General features: G+C 34.2%; 2 non-coding genes across 2 annotated transcripts; both read right to left on the bottom strand.

Annotated features, from left to right (window-relative positions):
• Positions 1-11,701: 11,701 nt before the first annotated feature.
• On the bottom strand, positions 11,702-11,786 carry LOC120125188. Its single transcript, XR_005516344.1, has one exon. It is a non-coding gene; the product is annotated as a small nucleolar RNA R160 (small nucleolar RNA).
• An 80-nt stretch (positions 11,787-11,866) lies between these two features.
• Positions 11,867-11,947, bottom strand: LOC120125187. Its single transcript, XR_005516343.1, has one exon. It is a non-coding gene; the product is annotated as a small nucleolar RNA R160 (small nucleolar RNA).
• Positions 11,948-12,369: the final 422 nt, after the last annotated feature.

The raw sequence follows: 12,369 nt of genomic DNA, 5'->3' as shown, positions 1-12,369 counted from the left end.
AGATTTGGTCATTTCTGGAGAACTCATTGAAAATATCTTGAAAAGTGGCAAAATTGAATCAAATGAGGGATCTAGTTCCAAAAGACCTATGTACCGGAAAAAAGAGAACGAAGTCAACAATACAAACTCTTACAACAAGGATTCTTCGAAAAGTGTTACAATAACCCAGCCAAAGGTTAAGAAAGAAGAAACAAACACTAATCGAGTAGAGTCCAGAGGATCTCGAAAGGAAAATGAAAGGTTGTCTTTTACACCTTTACCAGTACCCTATGCTGAGATCTATGATTCGCTGTTAAAAGCATATGTCATACGACCCTATCCGTTGGTTCCCATGCAACAACCATTCCCTCCATGGTATGATGTAAAAGCGCACTGTGTTTACCATAAAGGAATTACGGGTCATTCTATTGAAAACTGTTTGGCATTCAAAAGGGTGGTTCAAAATTTGATCAACACTGGAAAGTTGGAATTCAATTCACCATCTACATCAAATCATCCGCTTCCAAATCATGGAGATAAAAACGTGAACGCAATTCAGGAAGAGAACAGAAAGAAAGCAAAAACTGACGTTTCTGAGATTAAATATCCTTTTGTTTGGATATTTCAACAACTCTCCTTATCCGGTATAATTCCACAAGAATTCAGGCCAAAGCATAATGAAGGCAAGAATTATTGTGAATATCATCAAGAGAAAGGACATGAAATGCAACTATGTCCTGATTAGGGATTTGGTGCAAAAATTGATGAATAACAGAGAGATAGAATTCTTTGAAGAAGAACCATAGAAAAGAAAAGATGATGTTTGCTCATCAGAAGATTCTAAACCTAATCAGAGAACAAGTGATCCCGTGATTATTAATGTGAAATCATCTACAGTGATTCCTACACCAACAAAGCCGAAAGTAGTTATCACAACTCCTTTACCATTTCCATATAAGGATACCCGCAGAGTACCTTGGAATTATACTACCAATGTTTCAATGGTAGGAGGATCTGTTTCTCTGGAAAAAAATAGAAGAGAAAATACAGAGTCTGGATTCGACGTCTGAAGCAGTGAGTGAAGTCGGATTCTTTACAAGAAGTGGGAGATGTTACTCTCCCGAAACATCAAATGCATCAGAACAGGTGAAAGAAAAAGGAAAAGACATGGTAATACCCCAAAAGGTATTTGATGATGAATCCCCTTCAGCATTCAATGAGCCTGTTAGAGAAAAACAAGTACAAGAATTTTTGAAATTCCTGAAACATAGTGAATAGAGTGTGGTTGAACAACAACATAAACAACAAGCGCGAATTTCTATTCTTGATCTATTGATGAATTCAGAAGCACACAGAAATGCCTTGATGAGAATGCTTAATCAAACCTTTATCCCTGAAGATATATCCCTCAACAAGCTTGACAGAATTATGGGACATATAGCCGCTAACAATTACATAACGTTCACAGATGATGAAATACCTGAAGGCGGAATGAGGTCAGTAAAAGCTTTGAATATTACCACACATTGTCATGGTCATGTTTTGCCAGGAGTATTGATTGATAATGGATCTGCTCTTAACTTGATGCCTCTAGTCACACTTCAAAGAATGCCTGTGGATAAATCGCACATGAAAAGTTATCAGAATGTAGTGCGAGCTTTTGATGGCACTCAAAAAGAGGTGCTTGGGAAAATGGAAATACCGTTGTTGATCAGACCAGTCATGTACAATATTGACTTTGTGGTGATGGACATCCACACTACATATAATTGTTTATTATGGAGGCCATGAATTCATTCTGCATGAGATGTTCCTTCTTCATTACATCATAAATTGAAATTTGTTGTTGATGGACAACTAATATGCATAGGAACTGAAGAAGAAATCATTGCGTCTATAACAAGTGATATTCCGTATATTGAAACCAATGATGATGCTCTCGAATGCTCTTTCCGAGCTATTGAATTTGTCAATGCAACCTTTATTGCAGAGGGAAGCAAAATTCCACATCCCAGATTGTCTGATTGCACCAAGATGACTGTACGACAGACTTTAGGCATCGGACCTAAAACTGGGAAAGGTTTAGGAAAGAATCTTCATGGGAGTTCAGTTCTTGTAAGTATGAAGATGAAGAAAGATCGTTTTGGGCTTGGATTTAAGCCCAATTTTCAACAAAAGAACAAAGAGATGAAAAGAAGATGTGAAGATAGAAAGGCAAGGTTGAAAGGAGAAGAAATCCCTTGGGAATACATGTTTTTCCCGCAATTGAAGACCACATTCAGATCAGGAGGAACAATTAATGTAGAACAACAGCTTGTTGAGGCCTTTAAAGAAGAAAAATTGACAAAAGATCAAAGCATAGTTGAAGAAGCTATGGAAGGATTATTTATCAACATGATCATAAATGACAACAAGACTAACAAATACTTGGCTAAAATTCACCCTTGTTTTCCTGGAGAAACACTCAATAATTGGACTGCTGAAGACCTCCCTTTAGTTTTTAATATTAACACAGAGTAATATTCAGAACTAATCTTTATGTTTAGCCCAAGAGTATGAAAACTTTTTGTTATCTTGTAAAGGAAATTATGTTAAGTTCACCTAATACAAATATAATAAATTTTCTTTAAAATTCTCAAATGGCAATCATTCTTTAGATTCTTTACATTTTTACATTCATTATTTTTCATTTATTTCATAAATTTACTATATCCTTTCAAAAATATGTCCGACTAAAATTTGTAGGTGTCACAATATTAATAGCATGTTTATTCCTAAATTTAATCGAGAGACAAATTTAGAGCAGCTTATATGTCTGGAGGAAATCAATGAGTGTGAGGATGAACTGGAATGTGATGTTCCTACTGAATTATTAAGACTGATAGAAAAAGAAGATAAACAAATTTTACCTCACAAAGAAGAGATTGAGACTGTAAATCTTGGAACAGATGAAGGAATGAAAGAGGTGAAAATTGTTACTACTCTGACAATCCAGATAAAACAAGAATTGATAAATCTCCTTCAAGAGTTCAAAGATATCTTCGCCTGTTCTTATCAAGATATGCCTGGTTTGAGTACAGATATAGTGATGCACAAACTTCCAATCAGTCCAGAATATAAACCGGTCCAATAAAAGCTCAGGCGAATGAGGCCAGAAATGTTGTTGCAGATTAAAGAGGAAGTGATGAAGCAGATTAATGCAGGTTTCCTACAGGCATCCAAATACCCATAATGAGTAGCCAACATTGTTCCAGTACCAAAGAAAAATGGGAAAGTTCGAATGTGTGTGGATTACAGAGATCTCAACAAAGCTAGTCCAAAAGATAGCTTTCCATTACCCCACATAGATACCTTGGTGGACAATACTGCAGGACATGCATAGTTTTCATTCATGGATGGCTTTTCAGGATATAATCAGATAAAAATGAACCCTGAAGACATGGAAAAAACAACATTTGTAACCATGTGGGGCACATTCTGCTATAAAGTAATGCCATTTGGATTGAAAAATGCAGGGGCAAAGTATCAAAGAGCCATGGTAACTTTGTTTCATGACATGATGCACAAAAAGATTGAAGTATATGTGGATGACATGATTGCCAAATCCCGAACCGAAGAAGAACATATTCAAAATTTGAGAAAGCTTTTCCAAAGATTGAGGAAGTATCAATTAAAGCTTAACCCCGCTAAATACACTTTTGGGGTAACTTCTGTGAAGCTTTTGGGATTTGTGGTCAGCAAAATCGGAATCGAGATTGATCCAGATAAAGTAAAAGCAAATCAAGATCTTCCACCACCCAATACAAAAAAAGAAGTTCGAGGTTTTTTGGGAAGATTAAATTATATATCTCGGTTCATTTCTCAATTAACTGACAAATGTGATCCAGTGTTCAAATTACTTCGAAAGAACAATCCTGAAGTCTGGAATGATGAATGTCAAGAAACTTTGGATATTATTAAGAAATATTTATCCAATGCCCCCATTTTAGTATCACCAATGCCTGATAAACCGTTAATTCTCTACTTGACAGTCTTTGAAAATTCGATGGGATGTGTACTGGGACAGCATGATGAATCTGGAAGAAAGGAAAAAGCCATTTATTATATGAGCAAGAAATTTACTGATTGTGAAATTCGATATCCACCAATACAAAAATTATGTTGTGCCTTGGTATGGGCTACTCGAAGACTCAGACAATACATGTTATATCATACTACTTGGTTGATATCCAAACTTGATCCTTTGAAATTATTAATGGAATCACCAGCTTTGACAGGTAGAATGGCTAGATGGCAGATGTTATTATCCGAGTTTGATATTGTATATGTCAACTAAAAAGTGATAAAAGGAAGTGTCATAGATGATTTTCTGGCCAGTCGTGTATCAGATGATTATCATCCTTTGAGTTTTAATTTTCCAGATGAAGATTTGTTGTGCATATCCATGAATGAAGAAGTCAAAACAAATGATGAATCTTGGACGCTTTACTTTGATGGAGCATCCAACGCCTTGGGACGAGGAATCGGGGCAGTGTTAATTTCTCCAGAAAATATTTTTTATCCCTTTACAAGCAGACTGGAGTTCTTTTGCACCAATAACATGGCAGAATATGAAGCTTGTGTCATGGGATTGAAAGCAGCCATAGAAAGGAAAATTAAATGTCTCAAGATATATGGAGATTCATCATTAGTTGTGTATCAATTACGAGGTGAATGGGAAACAAAAGATCCCAAATTATTGGAATACTGAAATTTTACCCTCGAATTAGTGAAAGAATTTGAGAGAGTCACCTTCAATTATCTCCCTCGAGAAGAAAATCAAATGGCAGATGCTTTGGCTACATTAGCTGCTATGTTTCAGGCAACTAAGAAAGTTGATATGATGCCAATCAAAATGCAAGTATATGAAATTCCTGTACATTGTTATAGTGTGGAAGAAGAAGTAGATGGTAAACCATGGTATTATAATATCCTGCAATATATCAAAAATCAAAGTTATCCACAAAATGCATCTGAAATTGATAAAAGAACCTTGAGAAGAATGGTTGCTGGATATTTTCTTGATGGCGAGACTATGTATAGAAGAAGCAATGATCAAATGCTATTGAGATGTTTAAATACCAGTGAAGCCAGAAGCATCATTGAGGAAGTACACAGTGGAATATGTGGAACACATGCAAATGGTCTTTCCATGGCTAGAAAAATAATGAGATATGGATATTATTGGGCTACCATGCACACAGATTGCATTGTTTATGCAAGGAAATGTCATAAATGCCAGATATATGCAGATAAGATTCATGTACCCCCATCTCCTTTACATGTAATGACAGCACCCTGGCCATTTTCTATGTGGGGAATAGACGTCATTGGGGCAATCACACCAAAAGCATCGAATGGACATTGTTTCATCCTTGTGGCAATTGATTATTTTACCAAGTGGGTTGAAGCTGCTTCATATGCCAATATTAAGAGGTCCACAGTCTGCAAATTCATAAAGAAATAAATAATTTTCCGGTATGGCCTACCAGAGAGGATCATTACAGATAATGCTCTGAACCTGAACAACAAAATGATGACCGAACTTTGTGCACAGTTTAAGATCAAACATGCAAACTCAGTGGCATATCGTCCAAAGATGAATGGGGCAGTTGAAGCAGCAAATAAGAACATCAAGAGAATCATTACAAAGACCACTAAAACTTACAAAGATTGGCACGAGAAGTTACCTTTTGCTTTATATGCATACCGAACTACTGTTCGAACATCTACTGGGGCAACGCCTTTTTCTTTAGTCTATGGAATGGAAGCAGTCTTACCAATTGAAGTCGAGATTCCATCGCTTCGAATTTTGAGAGAAGTAAAATTGGATGAATATGAATGGATCCAAGCTCGATTTGATCAATTGAACCTTATTGAGGAGAAAAGATTGAAAGCTATTTGCCATGGACAGATGTATCAAAAACGGATGATGAAGTCTCATGACAAGAAAGTACATCCAAGAGAATTCCAAGAGGGTGATCTAGTACTAAAAAAGATCTTGCCTATACATAAAGATTTCCGTGGGAAAAATGATGCCTAATTGGGAAGGGTCATACGTTGTAAAAAAGGCCTTTTCCGGAGGAGCGTTGATCTTGGCAGAAATGGATGGAAAAATTCTGAGAAACCCAATAAACTCAGATTCTGTCAAGAAATATTATGCTTGAAGAAAAAATTAAATGAAAAAAAAAGAGAAAAAGAAAAAGAAAGAAAAAGAAAAAAGAAAAAAGGAGGGTCAAGATGAAAACCCGCAAAGGGCATCTTGCAACCAAATGAAGGATTTGAGTTGAAAACCTGAAAGGGCGGCTCAAATGTATGTTGATATTAGGCATCTGACAATTGAACCCTCTTAAGATTTTGATAGTTTGGGAGGAACTTCACATCTACAAGCATTCTGACAACGTTTGAGATCTTCCAGACAAAAGCTTACATCAGTACTCTAAATTATATCAATTTGATTAATTTAGAAATACTTATGCTAATAATTTGTTGAGTCATTTGAATTTTTATCATTCATATGCTTGCCATAACTTTGAATACAATTCTATCTATTTATTAATAAATTCTAAGTTTATTTTCTCTAAATTCAATTTATTTGAGATTCAATTTATTTTAGAAAATTCAATTTATTCTTTTATTTTGTAAATGGATTAACATAATTTTGAAATAAGTTAAAGATTTATGAATATCACTTTATGTTAATACTTTTAAGGGCATGGAATACAAAGTAAGTCTTATCAACATTTGCAATCATTGTTGAAAAAAAAACAAATCATTACCATCATAGAGTTATTTGGAAAAAGAAATATGTTCTCAATTGGCAGATTATGAATATAGTCCTTTTCCATACAGCAGTACAAAAATGCTTCGAATTTACAAATTCTAGCTCTACATCGTATAAGTACTATGATGTTTTGGTCCAAACACCAACTAAAGCAACCACCACGTTATCATAGTATAAATAAGGAGACCCAATAGCATCTTCTGGAAGTGTTCTTTGAGTTATCTGATCTGGTTCGGTAAGAACTCCAAAACCAATCATTGGATTAGGAAGATGAACTGCATGATTGTCTTCATCAAGAAGCTTCTTTCCAACCTACCTATGCTTCTTCTTTTTTAAGAAAATCATAGCCCAAGTTTCGCCTTTTCTTGTAATTGGGATCATTGCATAATGGCTTCCTATCTTTTACCGGAAAAAGTGCATCAACAATCTTAGTCATTTGAGCAGCACATATAAAATCTGTCAACTCTGCAATTGATGAATCAAGACCACATCTCTATGACTATTGAAGACTTAGCATTTGAGTATCCTATTTTCGTCAAGTATAACAGTTTACTCTCCTCATCAGAATCAGAATTCAGGATTTCCTCGGTATCAGAAGATCTATCAATATCTGTGAAATCACCCTGAAAGATCGCTTCATAGTCAGATGAGTAGTTATCAGAATCAACATGTTGCATGAGTGCGGGCTTTTCAAGAGCCTATACTATTGAGTTTTATTCTCAAGTGGTTTTATGACATCATGCAAAAATTCAGGCATATCTACATCTACACTCTTCAAAGATGATAGATTCTCCATTCGAAGAGGAAAGATTTATTGGATTTCTACATAATTGAAGAAAGACCGAGTTCACCAATTTGAAATCAAATAAAAATGAACTTAATATTCATGCATCATATTTAGGCATTTGCAAAAATAGGTGCATTTCCATTCATTTTATCCATGTTAAATGTTGACAGGAATTTCAAAGATTTTAGCAAAGATTCAAATCCATCACTTGATGGATAAGCTTTTTCTAGAGAAAGTTCATAATGAGAATAACTCATCTGAAGAATAAAGAAGAAGTTCATAATAAGAAGAATTTGTTCAACTTTTTGCTTAAATTCATCACTCGGTGGATCAGCAATGCCAGTTAGAGTTCATAATGAGAAGAGCTCATCTGAAGAAGAAAGAAGAAATTCATAATGAGAAGAATTTGTTCAACCTTTTGCTCAAATCCATCACTTGATGGATCAACTTTTTCCAGAGAAAGTTCATAATGAGAAGAACTCATCTGAAGAAGAAAGAAAAAGTTCATAAAGAGAAGAACTTGTTCAACTTTTTGCTTAAATTCATCACTCGGTGGATCAGTAATACCAGTTAGAGTTCATAATGAGAAGAACTCATCTGAAGAAGAAAGAAGAAATTCATAATGAGAAGAATTTGTTCAACCTTTTGCTTAAATTCATCACTTAATGGATCAACTTTTCCAAAGAAAGTTCACAATGAAGAAGGAAGAAGAAGTTCATAATGAAAAGAGCTTGTTCGACCTTTTGCATGACTCTATCACAGAAAGAGATATATCATCATCAATATTTCCAGAAGGAATTCATAATGAGAAGAATTCATCTGAAGAAGAAGAAGTTCACAGTGAGAAGAGCTTATTCAAGCTTTGCTAGATTACATCACAAAAGGAGATGAGTTGTCATCCCCAGTGGAAAAGTTCATAATGAGAAGAGCTAATCCCAAAGAAGAATTATTTCAACATTCTCATCATAATCAAGTGAAGTCAAATGAAAAAAAAATTATTATCTTTTCGTCTTTGCTATATTCTTGTTAACACAAGAATAGGCAAAGAGGGACAGCTGAAGATACTCATTTTTTTCATTTGAATATTATTTATATTATTATTATTATAATTATAATTATTATTATTATTATTATTTTATTATTAATAAATATTATTACAGGCCCAATCCAGACTTGACCGGCCCATTTACAAAAGACCCAACTGGCTCAAACCTAATAGAAATCCTAAAACCCATTTAGGGTTTAATCTCATCTTCAGCCGCCGCTCATCTCTCAGTCGTTGGATCAAATCTTGATCCAACGGTCCAAGGACCTTCATATGCAAACCCTAAGGTTATGATACCCTAGGGACCACGCGGCCGCCGTTCGTCAACTTCTGCTACCACGCTGCTACGACGCCAACCGAAGGATCCAGAAGGCCTAGCCATAGCCGCACACGTCGCCTTCAACGGTGAGTCACCACTGGAAGTTCGGTGACTCACCAAGCTTCAATCTTTTACCCGGTCCGAAGAAGATACCGGCGAGGCTTATAAAAGCCGATCACCTGCAAACAAGAGAATGACAGAGGGCAAGAACAGAAAAAAAAATATAGAAAAAAGGAGACAAAGAGAACATAGCAACCAAACCATCAAAAGATCGAAACAAAAATTAAGAGAAGCCTTACCGAAGAAGCTGCGACACCACCAGAGTTCATAAGCCGCCGTAGAAGCAAAATATCGAAGGTATTTTTCTTAGATCTAGGCAAATACGGGACGTTTTAAGGAAAACTAAGGTCAAAGTTGAACGTAGATCACTCGGATCTATCGTTCGGGAGGTTTTTGTTTTTTCCGGCCACCGACGTTGAGGTTATCGGCGACATAAGGCTGCCGGGCGGTGATCGACTTCCCTCCGATGAGGGAAGTTAGAGAGAGGCGAGAGAGTTTAAAAACTCTCTCAGAAAAAGAGAGAAGAAGAAGAGAATAATGAGGATGCTGGCCCTTCGGGCCAGTCGTTTAGGGAAATATATATCCCTTCCCGAACGACGTCGTTTTGGGAAGTGGTATATGTGTAATTTACATATGTGGACAAATCTCGTCCGCAGTCCCTCAGATTTGTAATTTTATAATTTAGTCACTAAATTAATTTATGATCCTTTTAATCTGGTTTAATAATTTTAATTTTATTTATTTTAGTCCTTTGCATAATAATAGATATTTTAAGTAAATAATCGATTTAGTCCTTGTAACTTTATTAATTAATATTTTAAACCCCGAATAACATGTTCTAATTTCTTTTAATTTGATATACGAATTTGATATAATTTTAATCTAATCACTAAATTAATAAAAGGTAGAATAACATATTTAGCCACTGAAATTTTAAATAATTAATTATGAATTAGATATTTAATTCTATTATGTTATAATTTAGTCACTAATTTCAATTTTTATTTATTTTTTTACAAGTTTTATTTATTTTAAATATATAGTTTTAATTTTGTTCATTGTTTAGTTATATGTTAATTTTATATGTTTACTTTTAATTATTATTACTATTATTATTATTATTTAACCATAAATATATATATTTATTTTATTTATTAAAATCTTATTTAATTACTTTTAACTTATTTTAATCTTGTTTTAACATTTATTTATTTTTCAATATTAAAAAAGAGCAGTCTTAAAACAACTGAATGACTATTTTCTGATATTTTTAAATAAATATCCTATTTTATAAATTATATATTAATTATTTTAATTATTTATTTATTTTTTAATATCGAAGAAAAGAACTGTCTTAAAACACCTAGAAGTTCTTTTCTGATATTTCTTAATAAATAAATATTTTATTTATAAATATATATAAATTAATATATTTTTTTCATAATTATAATTTTGAAATAATAAGTTTATAAATTAAATATATTTTGAATTTTTAAATTTCTAATAATAGAGACAATTTATAATTAAAAAGTATCAATTTTGAGCGGTGTAGGGGTGTAATCCTTCCCTAAACGTAACCAACCACGAATCTCTTTTTATTATTAAAAAGAACGAATTTTTAGTTAATTTTAATCGATATTTTCTTAAAAACTCTTTTAAATGATGATTTTTAGGTATTCGACCTACATGACCCAAAAGACCGATGGCGACTCCCAAAATATTTTTTTTAAAATCAAAATCACTTATTTATTCGTTTTATTTTTCTCACCGAGTTAAAAATTCGTACCCGGATGAAAATTGGTTACGACACAACCCATAGCAATTGTTAATACATGAGCTTGATTCCTGGTTGCGGGATTACAAACCTTATGAGTTTTTGCGGGATTACAAACCTTTCCATGTTGCTTTGAACTGGGTTACCACCTCGGATTTGCTATTAGATTCTGCTGTTGAAAATCCAGCGGGGCCAACTAAAATTAAGTGTTGAACATGTTCGGGATGCTACAGAACAGATGTAAGGGGCATGAGAACAAAAAATGTACTATCGAGCTAATTGTTGCATTGGAATATTTAAAATGCAAAAGCAATAACCTTGAGAGCATATTTAGAAGCAACATATCCTCCAAAAGAAAATGCTTTAGGAACTTCTAGAAAATGAATAGGTTCGAAAGGATTCTTAGCATTCCTCTCACTAACCTTCAGTACTTTTGCATATAAAGTCAGGCCTGCTAGATCCGCCCCAACTGGAGAGAAAGGTGAAGAAAGAGTAAGAAACTACCAATGGAACAGAAATATCAAGCTCAAAAGAGTAAGAAACATACCCTCCTTTATATGGCCTTGATGCATGCCCACGAAAATCTTATACCCATGCTCCACCACACTTTTGCCCATGTCTTACACAAAGCACAACAGAATTGATAACCGGAGCATAGGGACACATATTATGAGGTGAAAAAATATTAAAAAATATTTAAGGGTTAATTCGGTTATTTAATCAATTCGAATCGAATTAACCGTTAATCGAATATTCTAAAAATCATTAATCATTAATCGTTAACCAATCGAACTAATTCAGTGACCGACCGAATTAACTAAACTAATTAGATTCGATCGATTAATCGAATTATTTCAAAAATTTGAACACCCTAAACTCTATAGCTTTAGCACACTGACAATCTAAAGTACAAAAGCAATCAGGGATATTTGAAGACCATGAAATGATAAAGGAATTCCACATCAAATTCAGCCATTAAAAAATTATCCTCGTTTTGCCTTCCATACCCAAAAAAAATGGAATAAAAATAAACGCGTCTTTGTAAACAACAAATTAAACAAAAATACACAATCTTGCAAAGCAATCAGAGAACTTTGAAGACCCAGATTGGGATTCCCACACGGGAGATTTAGATTTTAAACTGTCTTCCTCATTTTGCTTTGCGATTATTCAGACCAGGAAAAATAACCGTTTTCTGGCACCAAACATTGTTCTAGCGAGATCAAATTCAAACCAAAAACTGGATGTAGGTGCCAAAAAAGTGTCGATTTTGCACCTCTACCTTTTTCTCGTTTTTTCCTTGCAACTGGAAACTCTAAGAAGCAAGGGGCTATTTGGTGCTTAACACTGCTACTAAATACTAACCTCTAAATCAAACATCGCAAAAAGGAAAATCTAGGGACTTCGATCGGAAAAAAGGCTTCTTTTGATTTTTGAATAGAAAATAAAATTTGGGAGAAAGGGGATTAGGGTTTAATTTTAAACTGCTGACACTGAATTTATACCAAGTGGGCACCGAGAAACGACGACGCATTTGCTTTTGAGGATCCGGTTCGGGGTTTCCGGGCTTTCAATTAAACTT

This window comes from Hibiscus syriacus, unplaced genomic scaffold (assembly GCF_006381635.1).
Source record: "Hibiscus syriacus cultivar Baekdansim isolate YM2019G1 unplaced genomic scaffold, ASM638163v2 tig00110429_pilon, whole genome shotgun sequence".
Taxonomy (NCBI): domain Eukaryota; kingdom Viridiplantae; phylum Streptophyta; class Magnoliopsida; order Malvales; family Malvaceae; genus Hibiscus; species Hibiscus syriacus.
Note: the sequence above shows the minus strand (reverse complement) of the source record. Positions and strands in the feature narration are given on the sequence as shown.